The sequence below is a fragment of the Solanum dulcamara genome, chromosome 8 (assembly GCF_947179165.1).
Source record: "Solanum dulcamara chromosome 8, daSolDulc1.2, whole genome shotgun sequence".
In the NCBI taxonomy this organism is placed as follows: Eukaryota; Viridiplantae; Streptophyta; class Magnoliopsida; order Solanales; family Solanaceae; genus Solanum; species Solanum dulcamara.
This window is the reverse complement of record NC_077244.1, coordinates 2956193-2981671: the sequence shown is the minus strand read 5'-3', so window position 1 is coordinate 2981671 and position 25479 is coordinate 2956193. Positions and strand designations below refer to the sequence as shown.

Sequence of the window (25479 nt, the reverse complement as noted above, 5' to 3'; positions counted from 1 at the left end):
TTAATCTTAAGAGTAAAAAAAAAAGTAATTATATTTTCTCGATATTTTCTTGATATGTTAAAAGTAATATTACAAAATCTTCTCATATTTTTTAAATTTCGTACCTAATCAAACTGTATTACATAATTGTGACAAAAAATATATTTTAAAATGTGAAAAAAATGAAGATTTTTTAACTATTTTGTTTTATTTATCATTTGTACAGGAATTATAATGGATGGTCAAATTTAATCTATTTGGGATTGGAAACATAATTTTTTATATTAGCTTAATTTCTTCAAAATTAAATAATTTTTATTTTTGGACTATAATTTAATTCACCCGATCCAATATTTTGATTCGTTTTTATTGAATAGCTTAATGCATCATTTTGAATTCCACATGTTAAGCATAGTTAATAAATATATCATTGCCCAATTAGTAAAATTTTCAACGTTTGATTATTCAAATTGAGTTTATTTTGTCACTTCTACGAAAATTAATAATAAATATTTTTTTATCCATGATAAATGTATCAGGAAAAAATTGCTTTCCAACATGCTCAACAGGAAAAAGAAGAAGAAGAACTTGCTAGAATTAAGGAGAAGAGCAGAAGGCGCAGGCAAGCTATTCTTGAAAAGAATAAGAATCAGCCTTCACAGAAGGATCAAGTTACTCAATCCAGAGACAATGGTAAGTTATTTGACCTGTGATTTTTGTAAAATATAATTCAATTTTGTTTTGTTGTATTTCTTCTTGCCTGTTGTAGAGCTCTATCTGAAGAGGGGAGGGTCTGCCTGAAACAACTTCTCTACCTCACAAAGGTTGGGGTAAGGTAGGCGTACATCCCACCCTCTCCAAATTCTACTTGGGGATTATACTAGTATATTGTTGTTGTTGACTAATTAATAACCCAGTTTTGCTAAGCAATTTAACTGCCAAGTTCCTGCTTTCTTAATGTATTTTAATTTTGAATCCGAACTCTTAAACGTGCGTGTTATATAATTTAGGATTTGAGTTGGATACTGCCTCCACTTAAGATTTTATGAACATTGTAAATTCACCTGAGCCTCTTCAGAGTTATTTTCTCTACTGTTCCTCTGCATCTCTCTCTCTCTCTCTCTCTATCTATCTATCTCTCTCTTGTTGAGTTTTTGGTCTAATTGTACTTTTCATTTCTAGGCATTTGGTGAGGTTCATGCGGATCAGTCTACTGAGAAACGTGTAGCTGGAGATAGTATTGTACCAGAGCCCATTGATGGTCCAACCAATGGTGCAGATGTCCATGTTGATGAGCCAACATTTTCTTCTGGGAAATCACCTTCGCGAGGTAGTTATAATGCTGAAGAGAAAGCTTCTGGACCTGGTGGACTGGGACAGGTTACTCTAGAGGTAGGTGTGTTCACTTGACCCTGAGATTCAAATGGGTTTTTCTTTTCTGGTGATGTCATTCTTCCTTTTGTTTTATTTATCTTCCACACTAATTTCTGGGAGATCTTAATACTTTCTCCTTTTGTTAGGGGGTTTGTTTTCGAATTAGTTGATGAAATACTTCCCCATTGGGTTCAAATATTTTGGGATGCTGATAATGCAGCTTACTTCTTCTAATCATAAGTCATTACTTTGCAGTTTTCAACAGAGGAGCTAGTGAAGAAGCTTGAGAAACAAATTGAACGTCTCCAACAACAACCACAGGTTAGAATACGTGCTCATTCTCTTTTTTTCCCTATCCTTCAACACTTAGTTATGTGAGCTCGTAATCATTCTCCCACATTATGGGTTTTTAAAAAAATTAGTCGATGAAATAATACTTCGAAATGCTGATATTGCAGCTTACTTTTTCTGATCATAGTCATTACTTTGCAGTTTTTAACAGAGGAGCTAGTGAAGGAGCTTCCTAAACAAATAGAAAAATTCAAACAACATCAACTGGAGTTGTTACGTCGTAAAAAGATGGTTTAAAATTAATTTCAATTTTATAGAGAAAAAATCACCAGACCCCACGTTGTGGGATTTCACTAGGTTGTTATTGTTGTTATAGAGAAAAAATCAATTTTAGAAAAGAGGAGTCGCCACTTAATTTTTTAAAGTAATTAAGAAAACTTAATTTAAAAGACTCTAACAGATTTAAGTTTTAAACATTCAGAGAAAAATGTATGAGGTTCTTATTTCCACTTTGAGAAGATGTTAAGCATTCAAAGTGGGCGCTAACGCGCGGTTATCCGACGATTTGAAAAATTATATGACTAACTTTTGAAAATATTAATTTAAAAGAAAACGAAGACTTTAAAATTATTTTTTTTTTAAAAAAAAAAGATCAAACTTAAACATTTAAAAATAATATATATGTGTATGAAAAAAAGTAAAAAGTTTATCAAATGACTAAGTAAATGTAGACAATTATTTAAAGAGTAAATTAACATGAATTGGTTTATCTTTAGGGGAATCTAATTAAGTTAAAACAAATTAAAATTAATATCTAAGTGAGCATAAATAACGTAAGTAAATAAATTATTATAATCCGAATTAATATAAATAAATAATAAATAACTCATGAAAATATTGTCCGACGCTTAGTTTCTGTACGCCTGGACTTAGCTGTTGGGCCATCTGCGTTTGGGGTCTTAAGCACAATTTCACTATATATCGCAGTTGTATATACATTGTATATCGGAATGTATATATACTGTATATAGTGTATACAATAATATTTCTGTATATTGAACTGTATACACACAGTATACCACCTATTTTGTAACACCCCAGAATTGTTTTTGCAAAGACTCGAACGTTTTTCCACGTGTGTGTAGACTTAAACTGAAGGACTTGTAATTATATATATGAGTTTGGATTAATTCCTAAGTATTTCAAGTGTGTTAGATGTGTTTAGGGGTCATAAGGGATCTCTAACACCAAGTTGAGTCCAAAGATTTCCAATCGATTAAGTTTTCGGAGGAGTTAGTATAAGGGTCAACTTCAAACGACCATATCTCTTTGAATATAATGAATTGGGTAGCCCACGACCTACGAAATTAAAGGTCTTTGATTCATCTTTCCAACTCCACCAAGATTGTAATTTTTGGAGTTCGGAGTCAAAAGTTATGACCATTTTACTACATACTAGTATTGCAGGAATTTCAGGCTTGGGCGACCACTGCAGGAAATTTAGGCTTGGCGCTCCAGTGGCGCCCGACGCCACTATAGCGCCAACAAGATTTTTGCCCAGTTTTCTAGATTTTTGAGGAAGGGCAAAGTGGACTTTTTCCCTAATTATATATACCCAACTTGGAACATTTTGGGATGATATTTTTAGCCTCCTCACCTCCTAAAAACCCTAATCTTCATCCCCTCTTCTCTTCCAAACATCTCCAACAAGAATTTGCCCTCAAAAGCTCAAGGATTCAAGCTTCTCATTGAAGACCCAATAACAAGGTTTCTTCAAAATCTACTCTAAGGTATGTAAGGCTAACTTAAAATATGGATTGAGTTCTTCCATATGCCCATAGATGTGTTGGATAGAAGTTGTGAAAGATTTGAACCCTTTATGAAGATTTTTCTTAAAATTTCCTAAACTATAGAATATTATTAAAATGTGTTAATGATGTTTTTGAGTTGACTTTTTTGAGGGTATGGATTCATGTATTCATTCACATGAACCCAAGATGAGATTTCTTTTTGGTCATAATTTATCTTGAGGATGAGATTGATGGTTTTTATGTATAATAAAACAAGTATTATTTTTATAGTGAAATGGGGTATTCTTTTACTTGAGTTTGATGAAATTGATTTTGAGTTATATGAGAATTGGGATAGTTATGAATGTGAATGGCATAAAAATAAATGAAACATTGGTAGAGTTAGAATGTCCTTTTGTCTCTATAAATTGAACATAGAATTAAATAAGGATTTTGGAGTAGATGTTTGATGATGATGTGAATGGTGATATTTGATGATGATGTGATGATGATGTTTGATGATGATGTGAATGATGAGCCCTTCTTCTTCTGGTGTGCCATGATGGTATGGAAGATGCATTTTATGTTGATGAGGATGTTGTGTGATGAAATAGATTGGAGTCTAATGTGATTATGTGATATGTGATTTGCATAATTTGATTTGATTGGAGTCTTATGAGCATTTTGAAAATAAATGATCTTTAGAGAAGGAGTTTTAAATAAATGATTGTGAGCATTTTTGCATAAACTATTTATACACTATTTTGAGTTTTAAAGAATGATTATTTTCATCTTTGATTTTAAAAAGAGTTTAAGCACGATTTGAGTTTGAAATGTCTCTTAATTATCACTTTGAACATGAGTATTTTGAGTATAAATGAGTTGATCATTTTTACATAAAAATGTCTATTTTGAGGTAGAGTTGAGGAGTTGGAATTATATTTTAAATGCATATAATATTTTCTACATCCATTGAGTTGAGATGGTATCAATTTAAAGAGAAGAGTTTGATGATTGAGATGAGTCAATTTGAAAGAAGGTCCAATGAGACCAGACTGATTGAGTTTTGAAAAGAGTCCAATGAGACTAACTGAGTTGATTTGAAATTAAGTCCTAAGAGACTAAATGAGTATTTTGAATATTTTACTCACTTGATAGATATGTGCGTATTGAGTCTTGGGAGGAGTATTGAGCACCGAATTGGGTAAGAGTATAGTCCATACTCGAATCCCATAAACTACGCCGCTAACATAGGAAGGGATTGTACCGTGTTGGATGTTTTCCTATTTCATTGTCCTGAAATGATAGGACTTGATTGATTGACGGATCCATGATGAGTTTATTCGTTCATACCCTGGCAAGTATGAACGGGTGTGGCAACGACGTGGCTCGTTGTGCATCACCTACTTATAGGTGGTGGGATTGTTGTCGGTTAGAGAAACTCCCAAATTGAGTGGATTGTACATGATTTGATTGGTTTGATTGAGCTTGTTGATAATTGAGTTGGATTATATCACATTACTAAGTTCTAATTTGCATATTTATTGATTTGATTCCTTTGACTTGATTGTTGAGTTGATTGTATATGATTGAATTGGATTGGATGATATATGATTGGATTGTGTAAGATTGGATTGGAGTAGCTGATATGTGGTGGATTGGATTAAGCGATATATGATCAGATAGTGTACGATTGGATTGGGTTGAATAGAGCGGTATGCGATTGGATGGGATCGAATTGCAAATAATTTGATTGAACTATATTATACATGATTGGAATGGGTTGTATGGTATATGATTGGTCTTTGTCTAAAACTGTATCCTTACATTAGACTTATGACACTTGATTGAGTCTCTCTTATCTTTCTGAATTGAGATATTTGAACCAACGTTACTCTTCCTTGAGGTATGTTTCATCCTGGCATATTACATACTCGTACATTCCATGTACTGACGTCCATTTGGACCTGCATCTTTTCATGATACAGAGACAGGTTTAAGAGATCATCAATAGGAGCACCATTGAGGATCTATACACACTCAGGGTATTGGTGAGTCCTCCCCTATATTCAGAGGACACCGCTTATGTTATTCTTGCGTCGAGTTAGCCCTTTTCATTTTTATTTGAGGTAGCCATGAACATGTCATTGGCACCAATTGGATAGTAGTGATAGAGGCTTCATAGACTAGATAGTGATGGGTCGGTTGAGTATTTTCTTTCCTTGAATTATTCTTGTCAAACTATTTTAATGACAAAGATCGGAGTTTGATTTGTTGACTCGTGGCCTTTATTTCTTGAGTTAGATCGTTGATTTGGATTGCCCGCGAAATTATTTCTTTATTTTAAATTTTCCACTGGTTGATTGATATTGAATGGATGTGTGAATGGATCAAGTGGTTCGCTTGGGGACCAGCAATGGTCCTCAAGTGCCGGTCACGTCTAGGGTACCCTCTCGGGGCATGACATATTTGTTCCCTGTATTTGCTGTATATCACCATATATTAGATTGTATATATATTATATATCAGTGTATGCAACATTATTTTCTTGTATATCAGACTATATAGATACTGTATATCACTGTATACGATACTATTTTCCACTTGTATTTCATGTATACAGCTCAATATCAATATATAAATTATGAATATTACTTTTCTTTCCATGTATCAACTTTCCAACAATTCGAACAAGATGATGGGAGACTCAAAACTCAAAAATTGCTTTCATGTATTTCTTCTTGCCTGTTGTAGAGCTCTATCTGAAGAAGGGAGGGTCTACCTGAAACAACTTCTCTACCTCACAAAGGTTGGGGTAAGGCAGGAGATAGTGTTGTACTAGAGCCCATTGATGGTCCAACCAATGGTGCAGATGTCTATGTTGATGAGCCAACATTTTCTTATGGGAAATCACCTTCGCGAAGTGTTTATAATGCTGAAGAGAAAGCTACTGGAGCTGGTGGACTAGGACAGGCTACTCCAGAGGTAGGTGTGTTCACTTTACCCTGAGAATCAAATGGGTTTTTCTTTTCTAGTGATGCCATTCTTCTTTTTGTTTTATTTATCTTCCATACTAATATCTGGGAGATCTTAATACTTTCCCCTTTTGTTAGGTTTTTTTTTAGAATTAGTTGATGAAATACTTCCCCATTGGGTTCAAATATTTTGGGATGCTGATAATGTGGCTTACTTCTTCCGATCATAAGTCATTACTTTGCAGATTTCAACAGAGGAGCTAGAGGAGCTAGTGAAGAAGCTTGAGAAACAAATTGAACGTCTCCAACAGCAACCACAGGTTAGAATACATGCTAATTCTCTTTTTTCCCTATCTTTCAACACTTATTTATGTGAGCTTGTAATCATTCTCCCGTGTTATGGGTTTGTTTTAAACTTAGTCGATAAAATAATACTTCGAAATGCTGATATTGTAGCTTACTTTTTCTGATCATAGTCATTACTTTGCAGTTTTTAACAGAAGAGCTAGTGAAGGAGCTTCATAAACAAATAGAAAAATTCTAACAACATCAACAAGAGCATGAGGATGGAGTTAAGCAACATGTTGGAATTTAACTGAATACTTCTGAAAATAACCTGTTAATTATAGCTGACCACTAAATTTCAAGCTACAGGGCTCAAATACTTTGGCATGCTGATAATTCTCAAAAATAAAAATAAAAATACTTTATGTTGATAATACAACTTATTTTTCTGATCATTAGTCATTACTTTGCAGTTTCCAACAGAGGAGCTTGTGAAAGAGCTTGCTAAACAAATTGAATATCTCTAATAGCATCAACCGGAGTATAACGACCAAGTTAAGCAAAAGGTTGGTTTAGCTTTTTTCTCCTTTAGTGTTTTTCCTAAATGCTGGCTTCTTCTATCTGATAATTGACTTACTGTTTTAACACTTACAGAGTGAGAGGTTGGCTGACATGTTTTGTGACGATATATTTGGAGAATCACCTGCGGCCATTTCGAAAATGGTGAATCTATCTTGGTAACGTCGTCGAAAATTATTATTATTGTTATATTAATTCAAATAAAATGTGAGTGTCCCTTTCTTTCCTACTGAACCAAAAATGCAACGTAAAAAGGAACCATTTATTGAAGTGATGACTGCAAAATGGCTTTTATTTTATTATGTTTCTAGTTGAACGTTATTCCCTTTGTCCATATTGTGGGAGTGTATTACTTGGTGGCAGTTTTTGCTACTACTATTCAGTTTAGAGTGTGATATCTAGGAATCATGTATTGTTTGAACTCTATTGATTCTATGAATCCCTCTATCTTGTGTTGTATGCTCCAAGGTAAAACCCTAGCCAATAAGTGAGAGAAAAAAGAGGATTGTTTTTGTCACGCCCAGGAGGGTACCCTAGACGTGACCGGCACTCGAAGGCCATTTCTGACCTCTGAGCGAATCCCTGGTCCAGTCACACATTCATTCAATAACATTTTCTTAGCGGACACTCAATTAATGAAATACTATTCACAATATGGGGGCCGAAGGCCAAACATTCATCAACTCAACAAACAAATATAATAAGACTCCTCAAAATAACCGTTCAACCTCCCCACACTCCAGTCTATGAAGCCTCTATCGAAGCCTAAGAGGTGCCAATGACAAGTCCATGGCTACCAATAATCAAAATAAAGGGAATGACAACACACTATACATGAAAGCTCAACATCCTCCAAAAACTATGAGGACTCACCAACTATCTAGGAGTGTATGTGGATCTTCAACGGAGTGCCGGTTGATGATCTCTAGTACCTGTCTCTACATCATGAAACAATGCAGGCTAAATGACATCAGTACATGGAATGTACGAGTATGTAAAATGGACGAATACAACGAACATTAAGGAAGAATTAAATCAACTCGGAAGCTCAACTCAAGGGACACAACAACTCAATCAAGTGTCCTAAGTCTAAACAAGAATATGATTTAGATGGGACCAATCACATACCATTCAACTCACTCTAACTCGGAGTACTATCAAGACCTATTTGGGAGTTTCTCTTAACCGACAAACATCACTTATGAGCCAGTGAAAGTACAACAAACCGACGTTGTTGCTGCATCCGTTCATACTTTGCCAGGGTATGAACGAATTAACCAATCATGGATCCAATCCAACCAAGTCCTAGATGTTAGGACAAATCTCTCGGGGAAGCGTCCGACTTTAATGGTTCAATCCCCTCTATGTTTGGCAACACAGGTATTGGGTTCGAGTATGGACTATACTCTTGCCCAATTCGGTGCTCGATACTCCTCCCAAGAATCAATGCTCATAAAACTCCATCCAATCAACTCAATCAACTCATATCGACAAGTCTCATTACAACCTTGTCAACTCATAAACTCTATCACAATCAAATCTCTTCCAATCGTACTATCCGATCAATCTCAATCATCTCTTTAAAAGAAATTTAAATGCACATTCATAGCAACATATAGATATAATCAATCATTACCTCCATCCATTTGAGAAATCTTTGTGACTCATCACAACTTCAAGACTTTAAATCGACATTTTTAAAATCGACAACCTTTTTGGAAAAAATAACATCCTTTATCACAATCTAAATAATTAAAAGGTCAATAAAAAAACATATTTAACAACTCATCTTTATCAACTCATACTCACATGAAGGCCCGTTTTAAGAACCTTTTAGCTCAACAATATCAACACATATAGAGTCAAATAAATAGGGGACAAAGCTCATACAAACATAACCATACCAAGAAAACTCCATTTTTCATGAACATCTAACCTCAAAGCAAGAGTAGGGCACATGGGTGGACTCAACCCATGTTTTGGATAGCCTTACATACCTTAGTGAAGACTTGAAGAAAACCTTGTGGTTGGGTCTTCAATGGAGAACACAAACCTTGAAGCTCTTGGAATTCTTCTTATTGGAGGAGGATTTGGAGAGGAAGAAGAAGAGAGAGAGAGGAGCTCCTAGGGCTTTTTTTAGAGAGAGAGAGAGGGGCTGCAATTATGATCCCAAAATGCCTAAAGATGATACATATATAATTTGGGACATTTCCCAAATTGCCCCTTCTCAAAAGTTCTAAAAAATAGGCAAAAATGCACCTGGCGCGATAGCGGCGCGTCGCGCCATTGCAGCTCCAGACTGATTACGCCTAAAACCTGCACATCTCGTAGTGGCGCGCGCCACGGACCAAACTACTGAGGCACATTCTGTTGACACCCAATTTTGGCTCTCTGTACTCAAAATTAACGTCTTCAGGCTACTTGATCGTTAAAGAACACAAAATATAATATTTGTTTTTACACATTTTTTTTAGTTTTTTTTATTTATTTATAATTATCCTTATTTTTAGCATTTTCATGAATTTGTTTTCTCATTTTTTTATAATTTATGTATAAGCATTCTTATCCATGTTGACATCGATCCTCCACAATGCAAATTAATCATCGAGCTTCTCCAATTTTAACCAATTTGAAATAATTAATCTTTTAAAAATCCAAAAATATATATTTTAAATACTTTAAAATAACTTTGTCATTTTATAATTTTTGAATGATATATATAGTTATATATAATAATTTATTACTTTTTATCATTATTCAAAAATAATCTCAAACATATTTTATTTTAATTAATTAATTCATAAATTAGTGTTGACATCCAATTTTGACCGACCTATAACCCATTTTTCGATTGCTATTTAATTAAATGTGTATTCTTTAAATTTTTATTTATTGTATGTTTGAGCTTACATTTAGTATAATATTTAAAATTTTATTATTGTTATTATTATATAAATAATATTACTATTTACTTCATTGGTTATTAATTTAGAATATTTATTCTAATCATCCATCTCTTTTTGACTAATCCTACATAAAGAAAAAGGAAGACAATCTTATTTTTTTTTCTTCTTTCAAAAGAAGACTAACACATACTACTCTCTCTATTATCTTCTCTTTTCCTCCCCCACAAACACACCACTCTCTCCATTCTATTCTCTTTTTCTTTCTAAAAAATACATCACTTTCTCCATTATCTTCTCTTTTTCTTCCTTAAAAAGTCTCAAAAGAAGCTTGTCCTTTCATCTAGAACAAAGCAACTTCTCCCTTGTGGTAAGTAAATCAAATTCGATTTTTTGAAACTGCATAGCTGTTAGTAATTTTGACGTATATCATTGTATAGATCTTTGTTTTTAGTAAAGAAATATGTTTTGAAAAGATAAAATACGTACCTACAACTTTTATGTTTATGTTGGAGCCTAGATCTGCTGTTATTGGATCGAAAAATAGGACGCAACATAAGACAAGTTTTGTCCAGATTTTTTATTTAAAATTCCAGCATGTACAACCGCTTGTATTTTGATCATATCTTTTTGTACAAAATGTATTTTATGATGATTCTTTTCTTTTTGCAAGCTTAAGACATATATCTACAACTTTCATGAAGGACATAAAGTCCAGTTTTGCCGTTTGGAGTTTCAAATTTTAGGTACAACATGAGGTACATTTTTGGTCGGATTTACTGTTTTGATAGCTTTAAGTGTTGTTGTTTGTTGTTGTTGTTGTTGTTGTTGTTGTTGTATAGCCTTAAGTGATAATATGAAATATTACTTCAAATTTATATATAATTCAAATTATAACTGGCCAATAAAAAAATCTTTCCGTCGATTTTCGAGGCCTCCCCATTTTAAAAAGACGGAAATTTTAGTTTAAGTTTATATTAGACGTTATATTTTGCAAGTTAAAACAAAGTCCAATAATGTTAAATCAATAAACTCTGGGGTGGCTCCATCTTCGAGAAATAATAAATAGCTATTGCGATGGTAAATTCGGTAAGAAACTAACAAGTAACACAACTCTACCTCTCCTTTGTTTTTTTATTTTTTTTCATTATTATTTTACTTTTTTTTGTTTATAGATCTACTTTGTTTTATGATAGATATAATTATTGTGATGTGTTTCTATTATTTTTTTTTACTTTATTATTGTTGTCTCCATTATATCTCTTTATTAGTGATATTTATTGTCATATATGTTTGCTTTTGATTATTTTAATTGATTGTTTAAAAGATATGATAGTTTTGATCTACTTTGTTTTATGATAGATATAATTATTGTGATTTTTTTTCTATTATTTTTTTTACTTTATTGTTGTTGTCTCCATTATATCTCTCTATTAGTGATATCTATTGTTTGTTGAGTGAAAATTATTATTTTGTTTTTGTTTGACTACTTTTGTTAATAGTTTAACTTCATTTGTTTTGGCTATATTTATTCATCACTTTTGTTTGTTGGTGGACTATAATTGATGATTAGTGTATACTTTATTTATTTATAGTTATCTTGTATCTATTTTTATATAGATACAAGATAACTATAAATGAGGATATTCGAGAAATGAGGCTATTCGAGAAAAGGTAGGAGTGGCCTCGGTGGAAGACAAGATGCGGGAAACGCGACTGAGATGGTTTGGACATGTGAAGAGGAGAGTCCTAGATGCACCAGTGCAGAGATGTGAGAGGCTGACCATGGATTGTTTCAGAAGAGGTAGGGGTAGGCCGAAGAAATATTAGGGAGAGGTGATCAGACAGGACATGGCGCATTTACGACTTACCGAGGACATGACCCTAGATAGGAGGGTGTGGAGGACACACATTAGGGTAGAAGGCTAGTACATAATGATTTTATTCTCCCTTATTCGTAGGCGTATTAACGCACTATGATTTCTTGTACTCTGATGTATGCTATTTATGGTATTTATGTTATTATCCAATAATAATATCTACTGTTTTTGTGCTTTAATTATAATATTGTTTGGACCATTTTCGTCATCTACTTATTTATTCTAATATTCTTGTCTGACCTTTTTCTATGCTTTTATTGAGCCGAGGGTCTTTCGGAAACAGCCGTCCTACATTGGTAGGAGTCAGGTCTGCATACACTCTACCCTCCCCAGACCCCACGATGTGGGATTTCACTGGGTTGTTGTTGTTGTTGTATCTATTTTTAATTTTGTTTGACTACTTTTGCTAATAGTTTAACTTTATTTGTTTTGACTATATTTATTCATCAAAGGATTATAATTGATGATTAGTAATAATTTATTTTCTTTAATACATGATTTCTTATTTAATGGATGTTGATATTATTGTTTTTATTCTTTTTGACTATGTAGGATATACTAAAGCTAGGTTGATTCACTTTTCATTAACTTTAGTATTACTATTTTATTTTTTATATTATCATGTGTTTAAGTTAATTGATAAAATCTTCTCACTTATTTTTTTTGTCATATTGTACCTTTATTTTTGTGGGTGTTGGTGTTTGATGATGTAAATATTCACTAGTTATTTTTTTCTTTTGTTATTTTGTTTATGTTACTATTTTTGTTGAATTATTGTTGTTGGTTTGAATTTTACATCTTTTATCTAGTGTATTTCTTATTATGTTATTAATTACGCTATTATTGTTTCACTTCTCAAATATCTTATATGTTATCTCTATCATGTCGATTGTTTCATCAATTATTGGTTATCATGGCTTTCACGCCATTTTATTGAAATAATTTTATTATTTTTAATTATTATTGTAATTCATCATATTAAATAGAGATTACACCTAATAGGTCGATGAAGAAATTACCGTCGATTTCCAAGGCCTTCCATGTTTATAAGACGGATTTTATTTTTAGTTATTATTATTATTATTATTATTATTATTATCATCATCATATTTATTCCTTACTAACACTTCTATTAAGTCTTTTACAGGTACTCAAAATTGCTTCCTGAGAAAGCTATTCGAATTAAGTTCGAATAGTATATTTAATTTATTATTGTGTATATTATTGACGTTAGACAAACATTAGGCCGTTCCTTATATTATTGTTTCAATTTATTCTTTATGTATATTTCATTACATATTTGCGCAATATTTTCATCTCCTCAATTTAAAACCTGAGTTTAGCTGGGACCTGCAGTTGTTAATTTCGAAGGATGCTGATACCTTCCCTTTGAAATAACTTGAAACCTTACTTAGGATCCATTGAATTTGTAGACATTTTTAAATAATTGTTTGGTTTCTAATTATCCTAAAATTATGGTGACTCCTTAAATTAAACTATTTTCTTTTAAAATCTCTTTTGAACAATTGAATTGATTTTTTTACGAATCAACATGACGTTCTAATAGGAATGTAATATTTATTACAGTTACGCCTCTGAGCTTACTAAAAATAGAATTCTATTTTTTGTAGTATATATACACACATATTTTAAAATTATTTTGATAATAATTTATTCATTATTAATATTTTACCAAGTGTCTGTACATGTATTCGGAGATATTTTCTGCAAATGATATTCAAAATTATTTTTCTTTTCATATGATAAAAGAATTCTTTGTTCATATGAATAAAGGGCTATTCTTTTAATATTGCATAAAAACTACCTTTTTTATATACATATACCTTTCTCATATTTTTCTACATATAATTGGTGATAATATACTTTACTTACCTAGTACATACTTTTTTTATACATATATTCTTATACAATTTTAGTGTATATATTTTTATATATATGTTTGTTATACTTGCAAATAATAATTTTATCTCCTCCTTTTTTGATGAATTAAGTCTAGCTGGGTACCACATTTTGTGGATTTCGAAGGATGCCTAACACCTTCCCTTTGGAATAATGTAAACCCTTACCTAGAATCTAAATTGGTTTTTTGCAGATTGAAACGTGTGTCATACAGGTCATGCATCAAATAGGTTTTCCTTATTTTCCTTAATAAATTAGGTGGCGACTCTATACAATAATTAATCCTTTTAGAGTCTGTATGTTGTGCTTTATCTAATCTCGATTAAAAATAGGGCATAACACATTCTTGGCGCGATAGTGGCGCGTCACGACCTTATGACGCCAAGGCCAATATTTTCTGGGTTCTGGAAATTGGCTTGAAAAACCCTGCACACCTTATAGTGGTGCGCCGCGCCAGATCCCAAACTACTGAGGCATGTTTCTGGCGCGATAGTGGCGCGTCGCGCCACTGCGGCGCCAAGCCCAGTTTTCCAGCAATTGCAACCTAGGCCTGAAAATCTCTACTGTGCTAGTTCATCTTAGGATCGTCATATCTTTTGACTCCGAACTCTAAAAATTACATTCTTGGTGGCGTTGGAAAGAAAACTCGACGACCTTTAATTTGATGGGTCGTGGGCCGCCTAGATTGCCGTCTTTCAAAAGATAGGGTTGTTAGAAGTCAACCCCTTATGCGAACTCCTCCTCAAACTTAGCCACGACGAATCTTTTGGATTTGATTTGGTCCTAGGGGTCCTTCGTGACCCCACATCACCTCTAGCACTTCTCAATTTCTCAAGGACTCGTCTTAACTCCTACAAATGCTTTACAATACTCGAGTTCGACCCTACTCGAATACAAGAAGGGTCCGAATCTTAGGGAAAATTTTTAAGGGGTGTTACATTATCTCCCCTTTGGGATCATTCGTCCTCGAATGATGAGAAATCAAGAATAGACTTGGGGTGCAAATCAAAATCAAAACTCAGTCATTCAATCAATCAAATTCTCTATCAATTATCAAACAACACTCAAAATGCACAAATGAATTCAATGTCAAGGAAGTGGACATTATCTTCGACATTCTCCTCGGTAGGCACGAATAGATGTGGATATTTAGATTTCATGGCTTCCTCCGCTTCCCATGTGGCTTCCTCAACAAATTGATTCCTCCACAGGACCTTGACTGAGGCGACCTCTTTGTTCCTCAATTTGCGAATTTAGCGATTAAGAATTTGGACCGGAACCTCTTCATAAGACAAGCTATCCTTAACTCCAACGCTATCAATGGGGACTACCAACGAGGGTTTGCCCAAGCACTTTTTCAACATCGAAATGTGGAACACCGGATGAATAGAGGCTAGTTCTGAGGGTAACTCCAACTCATAGGCAACACTCCCAATCCACCTCAAAATTTGGTAAGGACCGATATATCGGGGACTAAGCTTCCCCTTCCTCCCGAACCTCATGACTCCCTTCATGGGTGACACTTTCAAGTATACCCAATCACCCTCCTCAAACTCTAAGTCTCTCCTCCTCACGTCAGTGTAAGATTTTTGGCGGCTTTAGGCTGTCTTTAGCCTCTCTTGAATAACCCTCACCTTCTCCATGGCTTGGTGGACAAGGTCAGGCCCAATCAACTCGGCTTCACCAACTTCAAACCACCCAATGGGCGATCTACACCTCTTTCCATACAAGGCTTCATAAGGAGCCATTTGAATGCTTGCATGATAGCTATTGTTATATGCAAACTCTATGAGAGGTAAGTGATCATCCCAATTTCCCTTGAAGTCAAGCACACATGCCCTCAACATATCTTCCAATGTTTGGATGGTGCACTCTGCTTGGCCATCTGTCTGGGGATGAAAGGCCGCACTCAAGTTCACCTTCGAACCTAATCCCTTCTGAAAGGATTTCCAAAATTGGGAAGTGAATTGGGATCCTCTATATGAGATGATAGACAAAGGGACCCCATGCAACCTGACGATCTCCTGAATGTACAACTTTGTATAATCTTCTACGGTATTAGTAGTCTTAACCGCCAAGAAGTGAGCTGATTTCATTATTCTATCCACAACCACCCAAATGGAATTGTGTTGCTTTCGGGACTTCGGCAAGCCTATAATAAAGTCCATGTTGATCATCTCCCACTTCCACTCTAGAATTTCTATATTTTGGGATAAACCACATGGCCTTTGTGGCTCAACTTTCACCTGCTGGCAATTCGGGCACTTGGAAACAAATTCCGCAATATCTCTCTTCATCCCACTCCACCAATAGATTTCCCTCAAGTCATGGTACATTTTTGTGGAGCCTGGATGAATAGAGTATCTAGAACTATGCGCTTCGGCCATAATCCTCTCTCAAACATCATCGACATCAGGCACACACAATCTACTTTGGTACCTCAATACACTATCTCCCCCTTTGGTGAAAACCATCACCCCTTGTTTGTGAACAACTTCTTTCAACCGGAGGAGGATGGGATCCTGATCTTGTTTCTCCTTTACCTCTATTACAAGTGAGGACGTAGCCCCATCTCGAACGTTTACTCCACCTTCATTGTTCTCTTCCAGTCGAACTCCCAATCGGGCTAATCGATGTACCTCCTTCGCCAATTACCTCCTTCCCTCTTCCACATGGGTAGTGCTACCCATGGACAACCTGCTAAGTGCATCAGCAATAATATTAGCTTTACTTGGATGGTAGAGGATGCTCATGTCGTAGTCCTTAAGTAGCTCGAGTCATTGCCTTTGCCTCAGGTTGAGTTCCTTCTGGCTGAAGACATATTGTAAGCTCTTGTGATCGGTGAATATATCAACATGCACTCCATACAAGTAGAGGCGCCAGAATTTAAGCACAAATACCACAGCTGCCAACTTAAGGTCATGAGTCGGGTAATTCTTCTCATAAACCTTAAGCTGTCTTGAAGCATAGGCTATCACCTTCCCCCTTTGCATCAACACACAACCCAAACCAATTCTGGATGCATCACAATAGACCACAAAGCCCTCTGTTCCATCGGGCAAAGCTAGAACAGGAGCAGTGGTTAGCTTGGTCTTCAATTTCTGGAAACTCTCCTCACAAGCATCGGACCATTGGAACTTAGCCTTCTTTTGAGTCAGCTTAGTCAATGGTAATGATATGGATGAGAATCCCTCTACAAACCTTCGATAATAGCCAGCCAAATCCAAGAAGCTTCTTATCTCTGTCGAGGATGTGGGTATGGGCTAATTCTTCACTGCTTCAATCTTCTGAGTGTCAACCTGAATACCATCTCCAGATATAATATGGCCTAGGAAGGCCACTGATGCAAGCCAAAATTCACATTTGGAGAACTTTGCGTATAATACCCTCTCTCTCAAGGTTTGTAAAATGACTCTAAGATGATAGGCGTGCTCCTCTTCATTCTTGGAGTAGACCAGAATATCATCTATGAATACAATCACAAACATATCAAGATATGGTTTAAACACCAGGTTCATGAGATCCATGAAAGCTGCGGGGGCATTTGTAAACCCAAAGGACATGACCAAAAATTCAAAGTGGCCATAACGAATCCGAAAAGTAGTCTTCGGAATATCACCTTCCCTCACCTTCAACTGATGGTAGCCGGATCTCAAATCTATCTTTGAGAAACACATGGCACCCTGAAGTTGATCAAATAAATCATCTATTCTGGGGAGAGGGTATTTGTTCTTTATGGTGATCTTATTTAGCTGCCTGTAGTCAATACACATTCTAAGGGACCCATCCTTTTTTCGCACGAATAGGACCGGAGTACCCCATGGTGAGACACTCGGCCTAATGAATCCCTTATCTAATAAGTCCTTTAACTGTTCTTTCAACTCTTTCAACTCAGTTGGGGCCATTCTATAAAGAGGAATCGAGATAGGCTGGGTATCAGGAAGAATATCAATCCCAAAGTCAATCTCCCTATCAGAAGGGACTCCAGGCAGATCTTCAGGAAAGACATCCGGAAACTCATTGATAATTAGAACCGACTCAAGGGATGGAGACTCAATATTGTCATCTTTCACTCGGACAAGGTGATAAATACACCCTTTTAAGATTAGCTTCCTGGCCCTAAGGTATGAAATAAACTTACCCTTAGGCGCAACAGGACTGCCCTTCCACTCTATGACAGCCTCATTCGGGAATTTGAACGTGACCATCTGAGTTCTACAATTAATAGAGGCATAATAGACATAGAGCCAGTCCATGCCAAGGATCATATCAAAATCAACCATATCTAACTTAACCAAGTCAGCCAAGGTATCTTTGTGATGAATTGACACAGTGTAATCTCTATAGACTTTCTCAGCTATGACAGAATCACCGACAGGGGTAGCTACGTAGAAAGTCTCACTAAGACATTCAGGGATTTTACTGAACTTACTAGACACGTAAGGAGTTATAAAGGATAGGGTGGCACCCGGATCCATCAAAATATAATAGTCAAGAGAAGAGACTTGAATCATACCCGTCACGACGTTTGGAGAGTTCTCCTGATCTTGGCGACTACCCATGGCATATAGGCGGTTTGTACCTCTACTCGTACCTAAAGTAGTGCCTCTCTGATTACCCCTAGTTGGCGGTGTGGTGGTAGAGAACTGGGCTCTGTTCCCCCATGCTGGACACTCCTTTTGAAAATAGTCTATTTGGCCGCATTTATAACAACCAACCCCTCTCGCTCTGCATTCTCCCAAGTGGAGACTACTACACTTGTCGCATGGTGGCTTCCCTTGCAAACCTTGAACCACGCTAGCTTGTGATTGAGAACCCTGGGGTCTGAAATTCTGGCGACTCTAACCCCACCGATCGTACCTATTCTGCGGCATAGGTGCACTGGCGGTAGATGAGGCATAGTTGGGAGGTCTCTTCTGGAAGAAGGACCTATTGCCCTTGTTTTGCCTCTGTTCACTCTCATGGCCCGCTGATTTTACCTTTTTGCTCAGGTGCTCTTCTCTGTCTCTTCGTTTCTCATCCTCTACCTGTTGAGCATACACCATTAATCTGGAAATATCCATATTTGAGATCAACAATGCTGATTTGCACTCCTTCTTCACATGCCTCCCTAATCTGGAGATGAACTTCCTCATCTTTGACCTCATATCTAGGATCATTTCTGGAGCATACCTGGACAGCTGGATGAACTTCAGGCCATACTCCTTAACTGTCATACCTTCTTGTTTCATATTTACAAACTCCTCCACCTTTGCTTCCCTCAATTCTCGGGGAAAGAAGTGGTCAAGAAAGGCTCCCTCAAATTCATCCCACATAGCAGGTTCAGCATCCTCACCTCTACCTTGCTCCCATTGGTTATACCAAATGTTTGCCACATCCTTGAGTTGATAAGACACCAACTCAACCCCCTCAATTTCCATAGCATGCATAGCTTTCAGAATTTTCCATATCTCATCAATAAAGTTTTGAGGGTCTTCATCAACCTTAAAACTCGTGAATGCAGGCGGATTCATCCTCAGGAAGTCTCTAATTCTAGTGACAGCAGACGACTCTTGGGAATTAGAGCTAAGAGTCGGCGAACTCTGGTTACCATTTCGGGCAGCCATTAGTTGCATGAGCATTGCAATTGCCCCTCGAAATTCTGCCTCTGATGTGGTTGTAGGCGGAGTAGCAGGCACTTGGGGCGCTTCCGCATACCTCACAGGTCAGCCTCTAGCCTTTGCCGGGCGTACCTCAGACTGAGGCATCTCTGCATTTTCGGCAGTTCTCTGGCTGACAGTACGTTTTGGAGGCATTATCTGTAACGTACAAACGCACGAATTAGAAAGGAGTTTTATAGAGTTTAACTTTATCGCACGAAGTCAGAGTATGAAAGAAGGGAAATAATTCCTAATGTCCTATAGCCTCCTGCATATAAGTGTGGTGCACAACACGCCCATAAGCAAGACTCCACTAGACACGGCTTCATAGACTCCCTAGGACTCTTGAACTTTGGGCTCTGATACCATGTTTGTCATGCCCCTGGAGGATACCCTATACGTGAACGGCACTCGAAGGCCATTTCTAACCTCCGAGCGAACCACCTGGTCCAGTCACATATTCATTCAATCACATTCTCTTAACGGACACTCAATTAATAAAATACTATTCACAATATGGGGCTGAAGGCCAAACATTCATCAACTCAACAAACAAATATAACAAGACTCCTCAAAATAACCATTCAACCTCCCCACACTCCAGTCTATGAAGCCTCTATCGAAACCTAAGAGGTGCCAATGACAAGTCCATAGCTACCAATAATCAAAATAAAGGGAATGACAACACACTATACATGAAATCACAACATCCTTCGGAAACTATGAGGACTCACCAACTATCTGGGAGTGTATGTGGATCTTCAACGGAGCCCCGATTGATGATCTCTAGTACCTGTCTCTGCATCATGAAACGATGCAGGTCAAATAGCGTCAGTACATGGAATGTACGAGTATGTAAAATGGTCGAATACAATGAATATCAAAGAAGAATCAAATCAACTCGGAAGCTCAACTCAAGGGACATAACAACTCAATCAAGTGTCCTAAGTCTAAACAAAAATCTGATTTAGACGGGACCAATCACATACCATTCAACTCACTCTGACTCAGAGTACTATCAAGACCTATTTGGGAGTTTTCTTAACCGACAACCATCATTTATGAGCCAGTGAAAGTACAACAAACCGATGTTGTTGCCACGTCGTTCATACTTTGCCAGGGTATGAATGAATCAACCAATCATGGATCCAATCCAACCAAGTCCTATGATGTCAGGACAAATCTCTCGGGTAAGCATCCGACTTTAATAGTTCAATCCCCTCTACGTTTGGCAACACAGGTATTATGTTCGAGTATGGACTATACTCTTGCCTAATTCGGTGCTCGATACTTCTTCCAAGAATCAATGCTCATAAAACTCCATCCAATCAACTCAATCAACTCATATCGACAAGTCTTATTACAACCTTGTCAACTCATAAACTCTATTACAATCAAATCTCTTCCAATCGTACTATCCGATCAATCTCAATCATCTCTTCAAAAGAAATTTAAATACACATTCATAGCAACATATAGATATAATCAATCATTACCTCCATCCATTTGAGAAATCTTTGTGACTCACCACAACTTCAAGACTTTAAATCGATATTTTTAAAATCGATAACCTTTTTGGACAAAATAACATCCTTTATCACAATCTAAATAATTAAAAGGTCAATAAAAAAACATATTTAACAACTCATCTTTATCAACTCATACTCACATGAAGGCCCATTTTAAGAACCTTTTAGCTCAACAACATCAACATATATAGAGTCAAATAAATAGGGGACAAAGTTCATACAAACATAACCATACCAAGAAAACTCCATTTTTCATGAACATCTAACCTCAAAGCAAGAGTAGGGCACATGGGTGGACTCAACCCATGTTTTGGATAGCCTTACATACCTTAGTGAATACTTGAAGAAAACCTTGTGGTTGGGTCTTCCATGGAGAACTCAAACCTTGAAGCTCTTGGAATTCTTCTTGTTGGAGGAGGATTTGGAGAGGAAGAAGAAGAGAGAGAGAGGAACTCATAGGGCTTTTTTTAGAGAGAGAGAGGGGCTGCAATTGTGATCCCAAAATTCCCAAAGATGATACATATATAATTTGGGACATTTCCAAAATTGCCCCTTCTCAAAAGTTCTGAAAAATAAGCAAAAATGCACCTGGCGCGATAGCAGTGCATCGCGCCATTGCAGCGCCAGGCTGATTATGCCTAAAACCTGCACATCTCGTAGTGGCGCGCCGCGCCAAGGATCAAACTACTGAGGCACATTCTTGGCGCGATAGTGATGCGTCGCGCCCTTACGGCGCCAAGGCCAATATTTTCTGGGTTCTGGAAATTGGCTTGAAAAACCCTGCACACCTTATAGTGGCGCGCCGTGCCAGAGCCCAAACTACTGAGACATGTTTCTGGCGCGATAGTGGCGCATCGCACCACTGTGGCGCCAAGCCCAGTTTTCGAGCAATTGCAACCCAGGCCTGAAAATCTCTACTGTGCTATTTCATCTTAGGATCGTCATATCTTTTGACTCCGAACTCCAAAAATTACATTCTTGGTGGCGTTGGAAAGAAGACTCGATAACCTTTAATTTGATGGGTCGTGGGCTGCCCAAATTGTCTTCTTTCAAAAGATAGGGTTGTTAGAAGTCAACCCCTTATGCGAACTCCTCCTCAAACTTAGCCACGACGAATCTTTTGGATTGATTTGGTCCTAGGGGTCCTTCGTGACCCCACATCCCCTCTAGCACTTCTCAATTTCTCAAGGACTCGTCTTAACTCTTGCAAATGCTCTACAATACTCGAGTTCGACCTACCCGAATACAAGAAGGGTCTGAATCTTAGGAAAATTTTTTGAGGGATGTTACAGTTTTGTTCTTTGTACTTGTGCTTAGACTGAATTATGGAAAATAATTTATTGTGCTTATGGAGAGTCTTTTCTTTGTCAAATCAGGCTGTAATAAGTAAACTGATTTCATTTGTTTTGGTTATATCTGTTTTGCAGGGCAAATGAGATGGCATGCCGACCGAGCGCAATTGTGTTCATGATAATTGGAATGATCCGGAAGGGTTTTATAGTAAGTATTTCATCTCACATTTTGCTTGGATATTTCTTATTGAGATTTTACTTCAGAGCATGTTGATCACACTTCTAAATTTGTTTTTTTTCTCCCTCTTTCTTGATATTTTCTCATGACAGTCCCTTCATTCTGTTATTTGATATATCATACTGCAAGTTGACATTGTCACCTCAAGAAAATAGCTTTATCCTTCTGCCTATTTTTGTCAACTTTTCCTGTAATGGCTGGTAACTTTTGTCTTAGTTGATGTTCTAATTCTCATTGACTTTTGCAAGATACTACTTCAGAGAAATTCTTGATGGCCGTTATGAGATTCTTGCTGCTCATGGGAAAGACGTGTTTTATACTATTGTTCGGGATAAAGATTTGAAGGTTATACCCGGTGACCCGACAAAAGTAGCAATAAAAATCATTCATAAAAATGAAACCATGTGAGTTAATCTATTAATTTCTCCATTTCGTACCAACCTTACTTGTTTTGGTGGCCTAATTTTGTTGTTTCTGCTCATCAAGTATAAAGCGGGTATGGAAGAGTTGGTCATATTGAAGAAGCTAGTTGCTTCAGATCCTAAAGACAAGCGCCGTTGTGTTCATTTAATCTCTAGCTTCAAGTACCGGAATCATCTTTGTCTAGTATTTGAGTCTCTCTGGATGAATCTCCGTGAGATCCAGAAGAAGTTTGGGCGTAACATTGGACTCAGCCTCGACGTTGTGAGGCTTTATGCGAAGCAAATTTTCAGTGCTTTGAAGCATCGAAAGAGTTGTGGCGTGCTTCGTTGTGATATTAAACCTGACAACATCTTGGTAAGTGGAATGTTTTGAGTATTGTATTTTTTGCTGGCTTGCTGATTCACCCACTTTGCATCTGCTGAGAGTAGCTTTTCATCACTTTGCTTTTGTATGCGTATGATAAGTTTTTTATATTTAATTGTTAAGGTAAATGAAGCGAAAGACAAGCTGAAGCTTTGTGACTTTGGCAATGCTATATTTGCTGGCAAAAACGAAATTACTCCATACCTCGTGAGTGGCTTTTACCACGCCCCCGAGATCAGTAAGTATCATTTCTCAAGATTTGCCATTTATTATTTTTTGATCTTCCTTTTCACTTTGCTTCTTTTGTTTGATGCTCCAATGTTTTGATCCTAAGTAGTTTTATGGATCTGGGGTTTTGTTTGTTAATGTATTTTTTCTTGTTGCAGTACTTGGCTTGTCATACGATCATCCGATGGATATTTGGTCAGTAGATTGCTGTTTGTTGAGCTTTATGCTGGGAAAGTCTTATTTCCAGGTTGTACTAATAATAACATGCTCCGTCTTCATATGGAACTGAAAGGTCCATTTTCGAAGAAGATGCTTAGAAAGGTTCGTCTTAAGACATTCTCTGAATGAAAACGTTTATGATTTGAAGTTCATAGGCTTGTCAATAATTTGCTGTGGATAATTCTGTTATGATGATTGTATTATGTGGCGGCTTTTATAGTTTGTAATGAGTAATGACATGATATAGCTAGTATGGAAACAATAATACTCTTTTCTTCTTTTATCACAGGGTGCATTTACATATCAACATTTTGACCAAGATCTCAATTTCCTCGCCACTGAAGAGGATCTCGTTACAAAGAAGGTACGTCTTGTAGACCGTTGAGCCCGTCTTTTCAATCCCTGATAAACAACCCTTTATAAGAATGAATGGTAATAACTTTGTTGTACTTTTAAGTTTTGCATGTGCTTCTATTTGTTTGCAGGCTATAAGGAGGCTGATTGTCAACATGAAGCTGAAAGATATTAGTTCAGTAATTTCAGGTGACCCAGGTGAAGAATTAAAGATGTTGGCTAACTTCAAAGATTTGATGGAGAGAATCTTTGTGTTAGATCCTCTAAAGAGAATCACTGTTTCTCAGGCATTAGAACACCCATTCATCATGAAGAAGTGAACAACAATGATGATGTAACACCATAAATTTTGTAAATTTATTATGTGCCTTTAGACGATCTTGTTCTTATAGTAAATATTATTTTATCATTTCTCTTGAATTTAAATTTAAATTTTGTTTGAAAAGAAGAAAAAGAAGACTTATTATATCTTGTTGATATTCACCATGATTTGCTTAAAACATCTTCAGATTTCAGACCCTTAGTGGGTGTTTGGTTGTGTATTAAGCTAAGGAGGTCGACATAATTGCTTGATTATTTGCTTTGAGGATCTATACTTGATGTTTGTTTGAGCTTTAAGTATGAAACTATGACTAAAAAGCCACATTCCTACTTCAGCTCAGATTCTAAAGACGGTTTACACAGAATATCTCCCTACCATTTGGTCTGGAAGGAATTTCAGAGTCTTTTGTGTAGAAAGAGAGAACTACAGATAGTCTAGCTTGGGAAATAACTTGCATTTGCAATTTTAGATCATCAGTGAAGCTAAGCGTTGTGTTCTACAGGCTATCCTTTTGATAATGTTGTTTACATTCCATAGATAGTAGCAGTGTTTTCAATGGTGAAAAGCGAAAAAAAGCTCTAAGGTCTGTTGGGGGTTTAAGCGCAAAGCGCAAATAAAGCTTGGGCTTTAATGAAAAAAAGTCAAAAGGTACAAAAAATACAACTATATATGTTTATTCCAATACTAATAATTATAAACATGAATGACAAATATATGACCAAAGAAATTGGAAAAAAAACTATGATAAAGTGAAATATCAATTGTTTAGTGTCACTTCTTTAGAAGAGGCTCATTGGCAAGTAAAATCTTGCCTTAGAACCTTGCAGACGACATTAAAGCGCACATAAAGCGAGGCGAAGCACTCAACACATTTTGAGCCTCGCTTCAGGGATTAA

General features: G+C 36.3%; 1 pseudogene; it reads left to right on the top strand.

Annotated features, from left to right (window-relative positions):
* Window positions 1–509: 509 nt before the first annotated feature.
* On the top strand, window positions 510–24581 carry LOC129898910 (serine/threonine-protein kinase prp4-like; annotated as a pseudogene).
* The last annotated feature ends 898 nt before the right edge of the window (window positions 24582–25479 follow it).